The sequence below is a fragment of the Desmodus rotundus genome, chromosome 6, assembly GCF_022682495.2.
Source record: "Desmodus rotundus isolate HL8 chromosome 6, HLdesRot8A.1, whole genome shotgun sequence".
Taxonomy (NCBI): Eukaryota; Metazoa; Chordata; class Mammalia; order Chiroptera; family Phyllostomidae; genus Desmodus; species Desmodus rotundus.
The window spans coordinates 65,921,331-65,940,608 of record NC_071392.1 but is presented as its reverse complement, the minus strand read 5'-3'; the positions used below and the strand labels follow the sequence as shown (position 1 = coordinate 65,940,608).

General features: G+C 37.5%; 1 pseudogene; it reads right to left on the bottom strand.

Annotated features, from left to right (window-relative positions):
* Window positions 1-13,435: 13,435 nt before the first annotated feature.
* Window positions 13,436-18,669, bottom strand: LOC112300489 (F-box/WD repeat-containing protein 5 pseudogene; annotated as a pseudogene).
* Window positions 18,670-19,278: the final 609 nt, after the last annotated feature.

Sequence of the window (19,278 nt, the reverse complement as noted above, 5' to 3'; positions counted from 1 at the left end):
ATCCTTGGGATTTATTTGAAATTTATATGAAGGATAAGTTTTTACTCTTTAATCAATCTTCCCTTATGTAATCCACTAACTCTTTATTAAAATGTTCTTCAAATACATTTTCTGCAATATAAACAAAAAAGGAAATGATTTCAATGAAATATGTTGTGCACTTAGAACTGTTATGAAAGAGATATGCTCCTCAAGGAAATATGGTATTCAAAAATCTAAGTTATTGTATTAATTTGCTGGAACTACTACAACAAAGTACCGCAAACTGAATACAACAACAGAAATGTGTTGTTTTACAGTTCTGAAGGCTATAAGTTTGAGATCAAGTTGTCAGCCAATCAATTTCTTCTGAGGGGTCTGATAAAGATTCTGTCCTATGTCTCCTGGCAATTTTTGGCATTCTTTTACTTGTAAAAGCATCACCCCAAAATATCTCTTCATATACACATGATGTTTTCTCTGCATGTATCATGCCTGTCTCCAAATTTGCCTTTTAAGGATACAAGTCATTGTATGGGCACCCACCTGAAAACCTAACTTTAAGTCAAGTACCTCTATAAAGACTCTCTTTCCAAATAAAATCACATTTTGAAATACTGGAGATTAGGAATCTAACATGTGACTTTTGGGGGATACAATTCAGCCAAAAATAGTTACTGTATTTTTTGGACCATAAGATGCACCTAGGTTTTAGAGGAGGAAAATAGGAAATAAAATTTTGAAGCAAAAAATGTACTAAAATATTTAATAACATAAATAACATAATATTTCACCAATGTAAATGTAAGCTACATTAGGACTATAAGACACACCCCCATTTTCCTCCCAAATTTGGGCAGGGGGAATACGGTACATTAGATCCAATGATGACTGTGCTTACTATCATAAATACTCATAAATTATTAATAATGTTAAAAGATAGATACATGTAAGCTTCTTTATAACTAAATTGCTTTTTACAAGACTTTTAAAGATTTCTTTGAGTATGAATATTTTAGTAATGATCAATGATAACAAGGTGGTGAAAGACAAATACCATATGATCTCACCTTTACGTGCAACCTAATCAACAAAACAAGCAAGCAAAATTTAATCAGAGACATTGAAATGAAGAACAAACTGACTATAACCAGGGGAGGTGGGAAGGGCTAACGGGAGGGGGAAAGGGGAAGGAACATGTATGAATGACATATGGACATAGCCAGAAGGGGTAGGATTGGGGGTGGGAGGTAGGGATGGATGGGATGTGGGGCAGTGATGGGGGTAAAATGGAAAAAACTGTGCTTGAAAAACAATTTTTTAAAAAAAAAGACAAAAAAAAGTTTTGGAAACAGTTTCTTACTAGTAATGAAAAGCAAAAAGAAAATCCTAAAATTTATAAACATAGGGTTTATTGGAGGTAGTAAATTATTTCAGGTTAGATAATAGATATTAAATATAGTAAACATCTAGGTGTTTACTCTTTGAAATTGTGAAATTAATAAAATACTAAGAAAGATAATGCATAATTTTAATAATTTATCCACAGAAGATGCAAGTCTATTCACATATATAATTTTCTAAGCTCCAATATTTTAATGAATTAATGATATTAACATGGTCTCCTGAATTTCATGTAATTATAAAACAACTCATGACTAATTCTAAATTATAATAAGTCTTCCTAGAGTGAGATTTATTTTGTGCTTCTGGAAGGCAATGACATCTACAACACAATATATTAAAGCAAATTAAGAAGAAAATTGTATTCTATGTACTACTTAGTTCATTATATTTTTAAATGGCTATGCCAATCCATGTTTATCAATAGGTGATATGATTTGCAAAAAATGAATAAAAATGTATCACCAAGAAATAGCCTGTTTTACAAGCACTGAAATTGTTGTATTATCATCAATGTGCATTACTTCTTCACTATGTGCCATACTCAAAGTATTCAAACATAAGTTTGTCTTGTTGATTAGGTTCCACTGATGAATGAGATCACATGGTATTTGTCTTTCACTGCCTGGCCTATTTCACTTAGCATAATACTCTTCAGTTCCACCTATGCTGTTTTGGAGGATAGGAGTTCCTTCTTTCTTTCTGCTGCATAGTATATTCCATGAGACTTGGAAATAAAGACAAATGGACAGTGACAAATGAACAGGGAGGAGAGGATAATGGGGAAATAAGGGTAAGGGGCAAGCAAAGGAACATGTATAGAGGACTCATGGACAGGGACAATGTGGGGGTATCAACTATGGGATTGGGGGTGAGGGGCAGGTATGAGCAATGGAGAAAAAGGCGGGCCAACTGTAACTGAACACAATAAAAAAGTATTAAAACATAAGGATATAATTCATTATTATTAAAAACTATTTCTCTTGTACTTTGAGTTAGAGAAAGAATTTTGGAATATTTTCTGTTGCTTTAGATGAACTGACCCCTTCAGATTTCTGTCTCTTTTGAAAAGTTGTATTGTGCTTTACATTATATGAGTTTATTGAAATTCTAATATTTAATTCAGTGAATTAAAACTAATTTTTAATAAATTTTTAACATTTTGTAAAGATTGTTACACTAATCCATTTGTATCTGCATTCTGAATGTGAGATTACTACTTATTAGTAGGTATATAAGAAGCAGAATAATGTCCTCTCAGTTAGATGCCACATCCTAATCAGAGAGTTGGTGAATATGTTACTTTATACGGTAAAGAGTACCCTGCAAATATAATTAAGATAAGGATATGGCAATGGGAATATTATTGTGAAATACCTGGGAAATGGGCCAATATAATCACAAGTGCCTTTATAAGTAAAAAAGGGAGGCAGGAATATCAATCAAAGAAGGAAGTATGACGATGGAAGCAGAAATCAGAGTGATGTGATAGCTGGCTTTAAAGATGGAAGAGCACCATAAGCCAAAGAATTCAGGCAGCATCTAGAAGCTATAAAAAGAAGAAAATGGTCTCCCTGAAACCTTAAAAAAGAATGCTGCCCTGCTGAAAATTTGATTTTAACTTCATGAGACTCATTTTAGTCTTCTGACCTCCAGAACTGTAAGAAAATAATTTTGTGGTGTTTTAAGCCACTACATTTGTGGCAGTTTATTATAGCAGTAAAAGGGAAGTAGAACAGGTAACTTTTATGATTGCAAGAGCCTGACATGAATAATAAAACCAACTCTCTAAATGACTTTTAGAACCATGTGACAGCATTTGTGTCTCTGAACATTTATCCCCCAAAATGAAAATTATGTTCATAAATAAACTGGTACATAAAAATTCATACAAGGCTTATTTTAATAAGAAAATACTGGAAAGAACTCAAATTTTCAGAAAATTTTCAGAATTTTTTGTTATTCTTCACACTTTTCCATTCTCACTCTTTTCCTCATTTTCCACATGTTCTCATTCCCATTACTACATTGTTATGCACACTATAATTATGTAGTTAAATGTTTGCTTGGTGATGTATTATCAAATTTCTGTATTTGGCAAACAATTTTCCTTTAATTGGTGTAAAGTGATGCCCAGGAAAAGGATGGTGAAGCCATGGTTTTGGGGCTTCTACACTCTTTTCCCTCCACTGAGGTAAATATCACAATAATAGTTAATATTTGGTTTTCTCTTACTACATAATAATGCATTTGATCTTCATAAAATCTTATGAATAAAGTAAGCACTTATTCTTTCAATTTCTTGCAAATTAGAAGGAAGAGGTGGAAGGAGACCACAGTGGGAGTTTCCTGCTTGCCCTCAATTTTTCTGTGGAAATTAAGAGAGCATGGGGAAGTAGCCAAAGATTCTCATTTGATGTCCTTGGATATTTTTCTTAATTACATAATCCATAAATGGAGAAATACAAGGAGCAAAAGAAGATAATGAACAATCAAGGAAACATAAGATCTGAATCTTCTCTTCCCAGTAAATATTCATCAAACTCTACTTTGTTCAGTAACTTTTTTTAATTTTTAAATTATTTATTGTTGTTTAGTAACTTTTTAATGAATGGTTTTGCGTGTTTCTGTGCATGAAAAGAGGACAAAAGAGAGTTAAAGCTAGGAAAAATAAATGACAGTGGCAATTTATTAGTAGTAATATTGAACTTTTTTCTTTTATATTATTATTAAAGGTCAGCTAAAATTTCAGTTTTATAGAGTATTCCAGGAAATTTTTTTTTGTTTCACAGTCTAGTAGTTTAGTACTCCACTGCAGGAATATATATCTACAGGGTATATACTACTATCCTTGTACTATTAGGATAGTCGTATAGAAAATATATAACAAAGATATATTTATACTCCTGAACATATTTAGTTAATATAATTTATATTATATAAAGAAATATAAAATATTTGACCTATTTAATGCATCTTCTTCTTCTATGTTCTTAAATATTCTAAAGACTCCTAAGTGACCCTCACTTAGAAGTAGTTTTCCTGTTTTATGAATTTGCTAACATTTCCCAGATGCATACTTGCTTTTACTAGCCCTCTTTTACTTTTACCAATTTGAATATATTTAAAGGCATAAAATTCTAACTTACCTGTGGAGATAATTGGCAGGTATTGATTTTTCTCTTCTTCATAACTATGAAGAATCCACAAAGAGAACCTGCTGACCTAAAATGCCAATCCTAATGATCTGATAGGTCTAAATATTACACTAACAACGAAACACTCTTTCTTTAACAATGTTAATGCTAAAAACATCATGATAACACCACAGATTCAAGCTGTTTATTTAACTATTAGTGGTAGTGATATATGGTTCCTTTTAAAAAATAATATTTATCTTTTTAAAAATATTTTATTTATTAATTTTTAGAGAGAAGGGAAGAGAAGGAGAAAGGGAAAGAAACATCAATGTGTGGTTGCCCCTCACATGCCCCCTACTGGGGACCTGGCCTGCAACCCAGGAATGTGCCCTGACTGGGAATCAAACTGGCGACCCTTTGGTTCACAGGCCCACACTCAATCCACTGAGCATACTAGCCAGGGCTATATGGTTCTTTATATACTTTATTTAAATATGTAAAAAGAGAGATAATCACGATAGCACCAGAAAAGGAGGATCCTGAACATGGAAACCTCATATCTACCTTGACCCTTTCCTTTTTCAACTGGAAACTTCAGTTTATGACTGACCCAAAGAAGTGCAAAATAACCAAAAGTGATTAACAAAAAACAAATGAACATTCATTCAAACATAATAGTTTAACATTAAAGTTGTAAAATCATCCCATGCCTGTCCTAATAAAAAATTAAAATAAGAAGAAAAATTTACATATCTCTTCACATATCTCTATATTTTAATCTGGTATCTCAGATTTCCCCAAGGGTAACTGAACTCTAAGCAATAATGTATATTGACCAGTGGCCCACTATATGAGTAAAAAGACAATGGGTCTTTTTAAAGCTTTGACATGTCCTCTCCTTCCTCATTGTCCTTTCCTTTGCTCATAACCACAAAAGTCCATGTCTAGAAGACAGAACAAATATTCTAAAATAATTTTTAATATGTCTCTTTGTCTGTCTAGCAATACATTCTACACACTGTGATCAAAGTTGCTTTCATGGCCAATCTGTCTAATGACTGTCTAGTTCATATTGTAAAAAGTCAAGTCATGAGAATATTGGAGTAGTTTACCCTGTCAACTCGGTTAAGCTGAAACTCTATTTTTCAGAAATAGCTTTATCTAGTTGGCACCAGGTTAGAGTTCCTTAAAGTTAAACTTGTACAAAATTTGGTAGGTAAGAGTGAAGAAGGAGCTAGGAAACAAAGTAACAGCCATTCCCCTCTGAAGGATATTCCTGCATGAAGAAACAGCAGTGGTTCCCAGCTTGTCCTTACTTCCCCCACCAGTATTTTCTCTTTCCCCTGACCTTCAACAGCACAGTGAAGTGAAAGAACTGGCATCGATCAGAGAAACATTATCACACAGACTTTTTCCCCAGCTCTCTGTGGATGCGTCTGGGGGCCAGGCATGCCTGTTTTATTTTGTTTCCACTAAGTTATCAATTACAGAGAAAATGAAATTATTCAACTGTCAGGTACAGAATACATATGTAGCTGGCACATATTTGTTTTAAAAGAAAATTTTTCTTATAGATAATTTTGTTTTCACACATTGCTAGTAAATATTTGTGATACTTTAATTTGTATTTCATCTTTACACAACAGATGGTTGTCAAATGATTTGGGATAAATATGTCAGCAGATATGGCTTTGGTATATAAACAACTCACATTTGTTTGGCTCAGTGACTTCATCACTTTTTATTAAAATTGTTTTGACAAAAATCATACCCTTTATTTTAAGTACTCTAATCTATGACAAAAAATCAATTATAATTAATGAGGAAAGATAATAAAAGGATACCTACAGGAAAGAGAGATAGACAGAAAGAATAGAAGAAAAAAGATCCCTTATAAAATTGGTTTCCAGTTTGTGGGCTTCACGTGCCTGGTAGAGCCATGAGCTTATTTCAACTGGTTTGTTAATATAAATAATTATCAAGCACTGCCTGTGCACTATTATAACATTTTATATGCATATATGAGTTTTTGAATTATGTGAATGAATACTTCATATGAAGTATATAAAGTATATGAATTTGACTAATAGTATGCATGTTAATTTAAAAATATGGCTATGCTACTATTTGATCTTTTACACAATACTATAAATGCTACAGATAAAATATCTCATGTTTTCCCAATATGGTTTCTCATACACAGATAGGTTGGAAATTATATTTTACATCAAGGACATAAATAAATGTGTCATGTTTGTAATGGTTCAATTTTCCAGATCAAATCTATTCACCACATTCAATGTGAGGTTGGGGATTACAAGTAACAGATAATATCTGAGTTCTTAATTATCCATTTATAGTCCTATACTATATTGTCCCAGAGGGACAGAGCAGAGGAGGAGGAAGGGGGATAAGGAAGGAAATAAGAGGAAGGGCCTAGTTAAAGAACAAGTATAAATGACCCATGGACATGGATAACAGGGTGAGGATTGACTGTGGGAGTTGGGGTGGGTATGGCAGGAGAGAGAAATGGGAAAAATTGAGACAAATGTAATAGAACAACAGTAAAAAAAAATCTGGAAAAAAAGAGACAAAAGTCAAAACACTTTATGCTCTCTCCAAATTATACATTATATACCCATGATTTTGTTGCTCAAACTCTGTGCATTATCTACATTTAGGGGATACATTAATTAACACATACCTAAGTGGGAGAACAGGCTTTTGGAGGTTGAGGATCAAACTAGAAGATAAAAATGAGGGAGGCATATTGCAATAATATTGTTAGAGCCAAGTAATATGTCTTTATTGGCTATTGTTGATCTTTTTTAATTTTATAACTTTTCATTAGGAATATTGCTATTTATTAAATTTATTGGGGTGATATTGGTGAATAAGATTACAGGTTTCAAGTGTTCAATTCTATGATACATGATCTGCGTATTGCACTGTGTTCCCACCCACCAAAGTCAAACCATCTTCTGTCACCATATATTTGACCCCCTTTACTAATTACTACCTACCCCTCCTCCACCCTCTGGTAACCAGCATACTGTAGTCTGTGTCTATCAGTTTTTGTTTGTGTGTTTTGTTTACTCATTTGTTGCTTTCATGTTTATATCCCACATTTGAGTGAGATCATATGGTTCTCAACTTTTTCAGTCTGAATTATTTTGCTTACCAGGATATTATCAAATTCCATCAATGCTATTGCAATTGGTAGTATTTCACCTTTTCATATGACTGAGGAGTATTCCATGTACCAAATATTCTTTATCCAATCATCAATTGAGGGACACTTCAGTTGTTTTTATCTCTTAACCACTGTGAATAATATTACAATGAACACAGGGCTGCATATATCTTTGTAAATAAATGTTTTCAATTTGAGGGGTCAATACTCAGAATAGGGGTTGCTGGGACATATGGTAACTTTATTCTTAATTTTCTGAGGAGCCTCCATATTATTTTCCACACTGGCTCTACCAATTTAAATCCCCATTAGCAGTGAATGAGGGTTCCTTTTTCTTAACAACCTGTCCAACACCAGTCATTACTCGTCTTGTAGGGAACAGCCATTCCAACAGGTATGAGGTGGTATTTCATTGTATTGATCTTCATTTCTCTAATAGCTAATGAGGTTGAGCATCTTTTCATATACCTGCTGGCCACATGTATGTCTTCTTGGGAGAAATGTCTTTTCAGGTCCTCTGCCCATTTTTTAATTGGATTGTTTGCTTGGTGTTGAGTTGTATGAGTTCTGTATGTTTTGGATATTAACCTCTTATTGGAGCTGTGGTTTGCAAATATCATCTTCTATTAAGTTGGTTGCCTTTTTTGTCAGTTTCTTTTTCTGTACAGAAGCTTTTTAGTTATACATAGTCCCAATCATTTATTTTTGCCTTTATTTCCCCTGTCTTTGGGGTTAAATTCATAAACTCTTGTCTAATACCAATTCCACAAGTTTAGTTTTTATGTTGTTTTCCATATATTTTATTGTTTCAGGTCTTATAATTAGGTCTTTGTTCCATTTTATTTTTGTATATGTAGACAAATTGTAGTCTAGTTTTAATCTTTTGCATGTGGCTTTCCAATTTTTTTTAGCAACATCTATTGAAGAGGCTTTCTTTTCTCCATTGTACACTTGTGGCCCCTTTGTCAAAAACATGTGAGTTTGTTTCTGGGCTCTGAATTCTGCTCCATTGGTCTGTGTTTCTGCTTTTCTGCCAACACCATGCTGCTTTGATTATTGTCATTTGTAGTATAATTTGATGTCAGGGAGTGTGATGCTTACAACTTGGTTCTTTTTTTTTCTTAATATTGCTTTGGCTATTTGTTTGTTTGTTTGGTATTGCTCTTTTTTGTTTGTTTGTTTTTCCCTGAAACCTCAAAGGTAAAGTCAGTCTTTGCCTATGGTCTAATGAGCTAACATTTCTACAATAGTTTACTTTCCTTAGTGAGGCTGGAGTTCTGAGGCTATAGCCTCTCATTTGTCAAAAGCTTTTTAAGGTTATTACAATGCACATAGTTGCAGTTAATTTAGTCATACTTCAATGACTTCTAACAAGTAGAAGCCCCCAAAGCATATGTGTATATTTAAATAATGTTAAAGGCAAAACTGTAACATTTCTCAGAGATAAAGAATGACCTTATCTCTGAAGTAAAAATGAGGTGCTAAGGATCTTTCTTCATGAAGTACCTTGACATTCACTCAACAAGAGAGAGATCTCTTTCTCCAAAGGTCAGTCATACCCTCAGGAGTGATTCATCTCCTCTTTTCACCTTGGTTGAGTTTTTCCATGACCTTTCCTTCTGGAAAAATCAACAGAGTAATTTTTATTACCAAAATGTAAAAGATTGGATAAATTTTGCCATTTTGCCATTTCTAAAAGCAACATTAAAAATCAAATATGAAGTATGACCCATAAATTCTCTATGACCATGTTTTTGTTTTTGTTTTGCCTGTTTAACACATTTTCAGGTTTATCTGTTTTATGTTTGAGGTTCCAAGTAAAAATTTATACATAGAAAGAATTTTTAATTTTCCAAATTACTCTGTATGGTCAATGCAGTTTTAAAAAATTTAAAATTTCATGTGGAAGAGTAAATGTGAAAGTGTAGCTGAGACTTTTTTAAAAAATAAGAACAAATAGATTTTTGAGTAAAAATAGGATATTGGCAGGTAATAAATGCCACTTCAAATAACTGGGAAAGAACAATCTAATCAATAAATATGTAGAGATGATTTGGTGATCTATCTGAAAAATAAAATTCTAAAGATCTCCAATTCTTATCATCAAATGATATGGAAAATGATCCATATTAAACACTACAGTGGAGAAAAATTTGTCGATAAGGTTGAATCTGGAAAGATCTTTTAATGAGTTTCCAAAGGCAAGATGTGTGGATGGATGATGGATAGGTATATTTACTTGCAATATCATTTGTAACTTTTATACATAAACTATAACTTAAACAAAGTTTAAATTTAGGCAAATATAGAACATATTGAAGTATACATAATAGGTAATAACTTAGTAACAAGAATTAAAAATATTAAGGAGATGAAATACCAAGAGAAAAAAAGAACAGAAGATTTGAAGAAAAATTTAACAGAAGACAGTGTGCAAATACCCACAAAATATATGAAATATGATTACCTCACTATGAATTAAGTTAGATCAACAGTGAGTTACAATGCTTCATTCATTTGGTAAAATACTGATCATGCATCTGGCATGGCTTTTCAGATTTCCTTTACCACCTCATTTTTTTCTCTCTCATAACACAATAGGTTAAAAAAAATGACACAAAGAAGCTTTTACCAAAACCAGTAAGATCCAAAACAAAGGCACCTCTGATATTTCTCCCTTCACTGCTCAGCTACAAGTCTTCCCTCTTCCATATATATAAATTGCTTTACTCTGGGCTATAAGATGCTGCTTCCTGAGTGGCCACCAGAGGACCAGATGAGGCAATCTGTATATTTAGGCAAATTATCTTTCTGTGGGGTGAATCTTGATAAATAAGAAAAAGAAGGTCAGAGGAAAATATGAAAATAAATTTTCCTTTTTTTTCTCCCTTTGGTAGATGAATGAAAAATCTACATGATATACAAGGTCTGTGGAGCCATTATTAATATAACAAGAACAATTTTCAGGACATCAGTGTAACCTAGCAGCCAAGGAGTGCACTGGCATGTACTGCGTGAATAGTGATGACCCCACTGTCCTAGTCAGTGGGGGTGGCAGACACCGTTGAGTGAGCACGTGTGTGGCCCTCACATTCAAAATGACTGAGAAAATAGAGCAATGAATCTGCATCAAATTTTGTGTTAAGCTTGAACATTCCTCCGTGGGAACTATTTGGATGATTCAGAAGGTCACAACTATGGGCAACTGGTGATTGGTGGCTTCACATGACAATGTCACCCCTCATGCATCACATCTTGTGCAGAGTTTTTTTGGTGAAATATCAAATCACCCAGGAGACTCAGCCCCCTACAGCCCAGATGTGTTTCCCTATGCCTTCTGTTTCTTCCCCAAACTAAAATCGCCTCTGAAAGGGAAGAGATTTCAGACCAGTAATGAGATTCACAATAATATGATCAGGCAACTAATGGTGATTGGGAGAACTATGTAGGTCCCAAGGTGCCTACTTTGAGGGGGACTGGGGTGTCATTGTCCTATGTACAATGTTTCTTGTATCTTGCATCTTCCTCAATAAACATCATTTTTTGTATTACATGGCTGGATACCCTCTGGACAGACCTCATATGCATGAGAACAGACTAGGGTAAAAAAACAGAAGACTTTGAGAAACTAAATAAAGTATCAGCATAAAAGAATGTACTCAAATTATCTCCAGAGCATGTTCATAAAAGACCCAGAACAGGGATTGTAAATATAAATACAAACACACTAGACAATACTAATTGGTTTGTTTCATTTCCTGGCTTCTTAATAAGCTCAAACTCATAGTAAAAAGTATTCTTTGATATGTTTTAAGTGATCAATAAAAGATTTTTAACATATACTGCCATATCTAAGCAAGATTAATAAGTGATCCTAATCAAAGCAGAAGTTCTTGTCTTATGGTGATCTTCATTGTAAACAAAATGCAATCTTTGTTCTTCCAATATTTTTTCCTGTGGACTATCTCTAATTATAGTTCAGCTTATTAATTTATACTAATGGGGGTGTACTCAGGCACATTCATGATAGCTTAGCCCACCTTTCTGTTAATACAAACAGTTTCCTCTGTGGGAACTATCCAATGTTTTTCTAGTTTCTTAGTACTCATGAAGCTCAAAACTCATAATTTTGAATATAACTTGTGGTTGTTTGATTTTTGTTCTCACCCTATGATAACAACCTAGCTAAAAAAATAATATATTTAGAGTGATGAACAGTTGGAACTTTTTCTGTTACTAGAAGTCAAATCACTTTTTATTATAAGCTGTTAATTGGAATAAAGATTTCAGGACTATATCCCTTAGCAGATATTTTCATTACTAAAAGCTTCGTTAAAGCCTGAACTAATACACTTAAGAATAGTTGTGATTAGAATTTAGTCATTATATTTGACTATTATGAATGTTATACTTATTTTGACTTTTATTTTCAAAAATTTCATGAAACACTTGTAATTACATTGCTGTAACAAGTGTTAAAGAGGTAGGTCGCTTATAAGAAGTCTGGGGCTCCTTTTTAGAAAGTCAACATAAAGCATTAACTGAAATGAGGTAAGCACAACAATAACTGAATGAGATAAGGTGATGTGTATGTGTGAGTCTTTGCATGTGTATGTGTGTATAGATTTTATTCAATGACACAAATGGTTTGTTGAATGTTCCTTGATTACTCTGATCCAGAATTCAATGTATAACAAAGTCTTATTTCCCCCTCCTCTGCCACAGTCAGTTACCATTCTATTCTCTACTTCTAGGAGTTTAATTATTTTAGATTTGTCATATAAGTTGAATCACTCAGTATTCATGTAACACACACACACAGAAACCCAAACAAAAACTATAAAAAGATATAAAAACTTTGGCAGAGATTGTGGTAATGGCTACATGAGTGTATGCATATGTCCAAACTCATCAAATTGTATAAAGTAATTATGTGCAGTTTTTTAATATCAATGATATCTTAATAAAGCTAAAGTAATTATATTTTAAAATATATTAATATATAATATAAATTATATATTTATTCATATACAAGACAAAGTCTGCTTTGTAGAGAGTACCTGGATTTTTATTCCCACATATATTCTGCCACTCTCAGTAGTCTAATGCTCTTCCTCAATAAAATCATTTTAGAAAGTATAGAAGCCCTTAAACATACTTATTTATTTTTTCATAATTTAACTTATTCTGTTGTTGCTAACTCTTTAACCAAGCCCTGAACAGGTGACTAGTGACTTACAGTTTGCCCAGGCCACACCATTAACCAGAAGGTGAACCCAGGACTCTGAGGGCAAGATTGGACTGGGGGACTTCCAGGGCCTACAGGACTGGCCTAGGTTTAATGTCATGTGACTGTCCCAGTGCTAAGGCCCGAGGAAAGGGGTCTGTGGCGAGTGGGGTAAGGGGACAATTTCTTGTGCACCCCAAGTCAGTCAGGAAGCCCACCCACTGTCTTCCCACTGCTAAGCTCATTGTTGCAGGAGGCAGTGTGCATCTGCCAGCATGGTGGGGGTCAGGCCTTCTCTTCCCAGACCCCCTTCCTAAGACATTCTCTGCCCCCCACGGGGTATGGGCAGCAGCTTGGCCTGTAGAAAAGGGACACAGACTCCACGGCATCCTCAGTGGGTCCCGGCAGCCTGAGGACACCAAGGGATCTCCTATTGGCCAGCACCTCTCAGCGCTTTTGGCTAGCAAACCAGAAGAAAGGGTGCAGGCTTGGTCAAGGGGCCTGGTGGATACACATTTTGCAGAGCAAGCAACAGGCTTTGATGGTGTCTTCATCGCTGGCCATCAGCCAGAGCTTCTGCTCCTGGGGACTGTAGTCCACTGACCACTGAGGTGAGCAAGTCCTGGTGCCACAGCTTGGCCAGGCAGATGTTCTCGTGGTAGTTTCAGATGTAGCTGTGCTGGCCCTTGCCTCAGTGGTCACAGAGTACCTGCTGACACCTGCAAAGATAAAGAAGCATTCATTGCTGGACATGTAGGCACCATGGGCATGCAAAGCCAGCTTTACCTCTGGCATGGTCTTCAGGTCAAACACCAGAGCTCGATGTCCTCAGCCATGGGTGGCAGCTGCATGTGTCTGGCCACCACTGAGCTGCCCAGTGTGGCTCTTAGCTTATAGGTACCCATTGTCTGGGGACAAGTTCATCCCAATGATGTGTCGATTACATGGTCCAGGGTACCAATGATCACCTGGTAAGACAGGATCCACTTGGTGCCCCCAATCTGGTGCGGCATGCAGGTGAAGCAGCCTGTGGTGAAGGTGAGGAGCTTTTTTGGGTACTAGCAGTTATGCTCTCCAGGGGCTTATAGTGGCCCTGGACAAGCAGCACAGCCACCTTGGTCCCCAGAACACACTCAGCTTGCTGCTGCTGCATTCAAGGGTACAGGAGCCAACCCAGGAGTCATCACAAGCCCTCCTTGGCACACTGGCTGGAACCAGCCTGTTTTCTTCAGTGTTGTCCTCATCTTCACTGTCCAGGTCACAGATGTGGCAGGGGTCCCACTAGTGTCCAGCAGGAGGTCAGGGCTGTGGAAGTAGCCACAGTCAGTGACCATCAGCATGTGGATGGTGTTGGGGTCAAGTTTCCAGGGTCCCTTAACTACACTGATATTCTTGGACTCCACATCCTGGAAAGTGATGTCTCAGATGCAATGCAAGGTCCCCAAGATCAGGCTGGTCTCTGTGAGCCAGCAGCCAAAAACATCCTAGGGCTTATTACTGTACTTGGGACAGATGCAGGAAGTGATCTAAGCTGATGACCACAATCTCCCCAAAGGAGAAGTTAAGAACACCCCTAGCCAAGCCAGCAGCAATGAATCATCCTCATTGAACTGGTTATAGCTCCAATTGTAGGGATGCATGCCTGTGTCTGTGCTGTGCAGATGCAAGATGGTCAGGCCATTGTTCTAGATCTTCACTGTGCAGTCCTTGGAGCAGGAAGCAAACTGGTAGCCAGAGTGGAGAAGCTGAAGTGCAGGACAGGGTCAATGTGTTCCTTTTGTCTGCATCTCCATGTAGGGCCCCATGTCATAGAGCTGCCACAACTCCTCGTACCAGGGTGTAGCCTCAGGTTTTGGGGCAATTCACAGCCACGAGATAGTAGTGGTATAACTGATCCCCCCACAGGAATTTGTCTTAGGGCACGGTCTGCCTTTGGTTGCACACCAGCCCCAGCAGGCATCAGGTCTGCAGGGCCCAGGCTCAGCAAGTTCTGATAGACCAGGATGTTGGGGAGCAGAGCAGTGGCATGGTCCCCTAACCCATCATGACATTCTGCCTACGAAACCCTTGGCTGCCCCCACACAGAAGTGCTGCCCCTGCTTAAGGTGCCTGGCTCTGGCCCAGGAACCTATTTCCCTGCACCCTTAAATCTATGTAGAATTTCCTTAGAGCAATGCAACCACATTTCTGGATAAAGTCGGAGATAATGATTATTTACATATTTGCAAAGAATTTATAACAGAAAAATTAAGAGGTTTATTTTTTTTTCAGGCTTTCTCTAATAAAAGGCATTCAAGACTTCCAGCCAAGATGTAGGCATAGGTAGATACACTTTGCCTCCTTGTGCAACCAAAAGGACAACAACAAATTTAAAAACAAAAAAACAGAATTGCCAGAAAATCCAACTGTTTGGAAGTCCAGAAACCAAGGAGTTAAAGAAGAAACATTCATCCAGACTGGTAAAGGGGCAGAGATAGGCAGCCAAGGCAGAAAGGACTTGTGGCAGGGCAAAGGCTGGAGGACTGGGGCAGACTGGGGCTGGCAAGGCAGCAGCTGGCAGACCATGAGGTCCCACACTTGCGTTCAGATAAACTGGGAGGAACAACTGGGGAGCAACCCAGGGTTCCAGTACAGGGAAATAAAGCCTCAAAACCTCTGACTGAAAAAACCTGTAGGGGTTGTGGCAACAGGAGAAACTGCCAGCCTCACAGGAGAGTACATTGGAGAGACCCACAGGGTCCTAGAATGTACATATACCCACCCACCCAGGAATCAGCATCAGAAGGGCCCAATTTGCTTGTGGGTAGTGGAGGAAGTGACTGAAAGCTGCCTGAGAGCTGAGCGAGCAGCATGTTCCCTCTCGGACCCCTCCCACACATACAGTGCCACAACGTAGCAATGTGGGTTGCCCTGCCTTGGTGAATAGCTAAGACTCCACCCCTTAGAATATAACAGGCATACCGAGACAAAAAATATAGCCAAATGAAAGAACAGATCAAAACTCCAGAAAAAAATACAACTAAGTAATGAAGAGATAGCCAACCTATCAGATGCACGGTTCAAAACACTGGTAATCAGGATGCTCACACAAATGGTTGAGTATGGTCCCAAAACAGAGGAAAAAGTGAAGACCATGAAAAGTGAAATAAAGGAAAATTTACAGGGTGCCAACAGTTACAGGAAGGAAACCTGGATTCAAATCAATAGTTTGGAGCAGAAGGAAGAAATAAACATTCAACCAGAGCACAATGAATAAAGAAGAATTTTAAAAAATGAGGGAAGGCTTAGGAACCTCCAGGACAACTTTAAATGTTCCAACATCTGAATCATAAGGCTACTGAAAGAAGAAGAGGAAGAGCAAGAAATTTAAAACTTATTTGAAAACAAGAAATAGATGAAAGGGTGAAAATGGGACAACTGTAATAGCATAATCAATAAAATATATTAAAAATAAATAAATATCCTACTCTAATAAAAGGCTTGCAAATCAGAAGAAAAAAACTTTATATTGTAATCATACAAAAATATCTCATCCTTAGTTCTAATCCAGACATGTAGATGTCTAGAGAATTGTTAAATGTTCTGTCTCTGTCTTATATATATGAAATGGTGTTATGATATGTGAGAATGTTATAAATAACTAAAGTGACATGTTAATTGTAATTATCTCCAATATCATCATTGAAGTTAGCTGGGAAGAGAACTATCAATGCTTAGGTTATTTTAAATGATATGGTAAATTAATATTAATATTTCTGTTCTTGTTATTCAAAAGAAAAACAGATTAATTTACCAAATATTGCTATAACATTTGGCAGGCCATGGGCCTGCAGATTTTACTGATCAGAGTTTGCTTTTATAAAAATGTTATAAGTATAATTAATGACAAGAGTAGGTTCATTAGTATATTATATTATTATAATATCAAGTGATATTGCTATCCTTAAAATTCTGTTCTGCCTCAAAAAACTAAAAATGGAACTGCCTTTTGACCCAGCAATTCCATGGCTAGGATTATATCCTAAGAACCCTGAAACACCAATCCAAAAGAACCTATGCACCCCAATGTTCATAGCAGCACAATTTACAATAGCCAAGTGCTGGAAGCAACCTAAGTGCCCAACAGTGAATGAATAGATAAAAAAAACCATGGTACATTTACACGATGGAATTCTACACAGCAGAGAGAAAGAAGGAGCTCCTACCCTTTGCAATAGCATGGATGGAACTGGAGAGCATTATGCTAAGTGAAATAAGCCAGGCAGTAAGGGATAAATACCATATGATCTCACCTTTAACTGGAACCTAACCAACAAAATGAAAAAGCAAGCAAAATATAACCAGAGACATTGAAATTAAAAACAAGCTCACAGTAACCAGAGGGGTCGTGGGAGGGGATAATGGGGGGAAGGGGGGAAGGGCTTTCAGGAACTACTATGAAGGACACATAGACAAAACCAAGGGGGAGGGTGGAAGCAGGGGAGAGAGGTGGAGGTGCCTGGAGTGGGGGGTGGAGTGGTGGGAGGTAAATGCAGACAACTGTACTTGAAAAACAATAAAATAATTTTTTTATTGTTCAGTTACAGTTGTCTTCATTTTCCCCCACCTCTCTACCCCACCCCAGCCAAACCCACATCCCTCCCTTACTTCCACCCTCCCTCTTGGTTTTGTCTATGTGTCCTTTATAGTAGTTCCTGAAAGCCCTTCTCCCCACTATTCCTTCCCCTCTCCCCTCTGGCTATTGTTAGATTGTTCTTAACTTCAATGTCTCTGGTTATATTTTGTTTGCTTTTTTCTTCTGTTGATTATGTTCCAGTTAAAAGAATTTTTTAAAATATCTGTTGTGGATATGGCTGTGTAGTGTCAAGTTGTAACCATGAGACCTGGATTTCAGCCACTTAGCATTTTGAATTTATATCATCCAGTGATTTGTGTTGAAGGGAACAGATTTCTATTAACAAAGTTCCAACCTTGGGGAGTGCTGTGAGCACTCCTGTTCAGAGCCCTCCTCTCCCATGAGACCCAGAACTTCCCTTGCTCCCAAAAAGTCTACAAGCCAAAACCAGGTCCAGAAGTTCCCCATATCCTTTTCTGTCCTTAAGCTGGTCACACAGATCTCCATCCTCTCCAGACTGTGCACTATGAATTTCAGAGTTGCCATCCTCTTGCAGCAGCTCCCTCCATCTGAGGTGTGCTGTCCTCAGTTTCCATTTAGTAGTGCTGTGTGATGCTGTTACACTGTCCCTGAGGCTGGAGCCCAGGGAGACATGAGTCCCAGCATGGGACCTGCCTCCAGGAATGGGCTCCCATCCTCTGTGGGGTCTAAGCCCCTAGTGGGCCCCACATCTAGTCCCACAAGTGCTCTCATCCATGTGGGGAGCAGGGCCAGATGCCCAGAATGTCCAAATGCCAAAAACCCAGAGATAGAGAGTTTGCACCAAGATCCAAAGTCCCATACCAAGAGCCCCCATACCAAAAGAGTAAAGTCCTTCAGAAATTCAGAAGTCTGCAGCTCAGGATTCCCAGCAACAGTTGAGCTCCAAGCACCTCTCATGAGTCTGGGTTCAATGACCTGAGTCCTTCTTGTAGTGTTTGTTTCTCTCCTTTGGAGCCACCTTTACTCCAGCCACCAGCTTGGGGGACTTGCCTGTGCTTGGCCAGGCAGGTCCCCCAACAGCTCCACCAGCTCTGCTACCATCTTCTACAGACAGACCTCCAGACTTCATGGCAGACCACCAAACAGACCTCTTGATCTCGTGGAAGACCTCGTGTTACTTGCCCTGCTACAATTTTAAATTCTTGGCACAGAACTCCCTGCATGGCTGAACATCCAGCTTTCCCTGTGGTGCATTAGCATCCACCATTTTTGTCAGCTCCCCAGTGTCCTTGACCATCTTTTGGCTGTTATCTTTGGTCAGAGCAAAAGTTCCCAGCCATGCACAGGCATCCAGAGTGGGCACCTGCCCCACAGCTCAGCAGGTGCTATATGAGCCCCACTCGCCCACCAGCTATGTCACTCTGCCAAATCATTCTGCCCTGCACATACTTACAGTCCCATATACAATTTACCTCAAGCAGCTTCTGCAGCTCCTCCCTTCAGGAAGGCATAGGCTGTTAATCTGTCTTTGTTATTCAGTGCCTTAACTGCTATACTCTTCACTCTAAGGGCATTCCCCGCACCCACTTTGCAGGATTTGGGGGAGATGGTGGGACTCCCCTATTTTCAGAGGACCCATACTCTGAACCCCATTACAAAGTATATAAATTGCCCCTACCTGCCATCTTCACTTTAAATTAATTATAGGCAAAAAAAGAGGGCACTGAGTGATATGAAA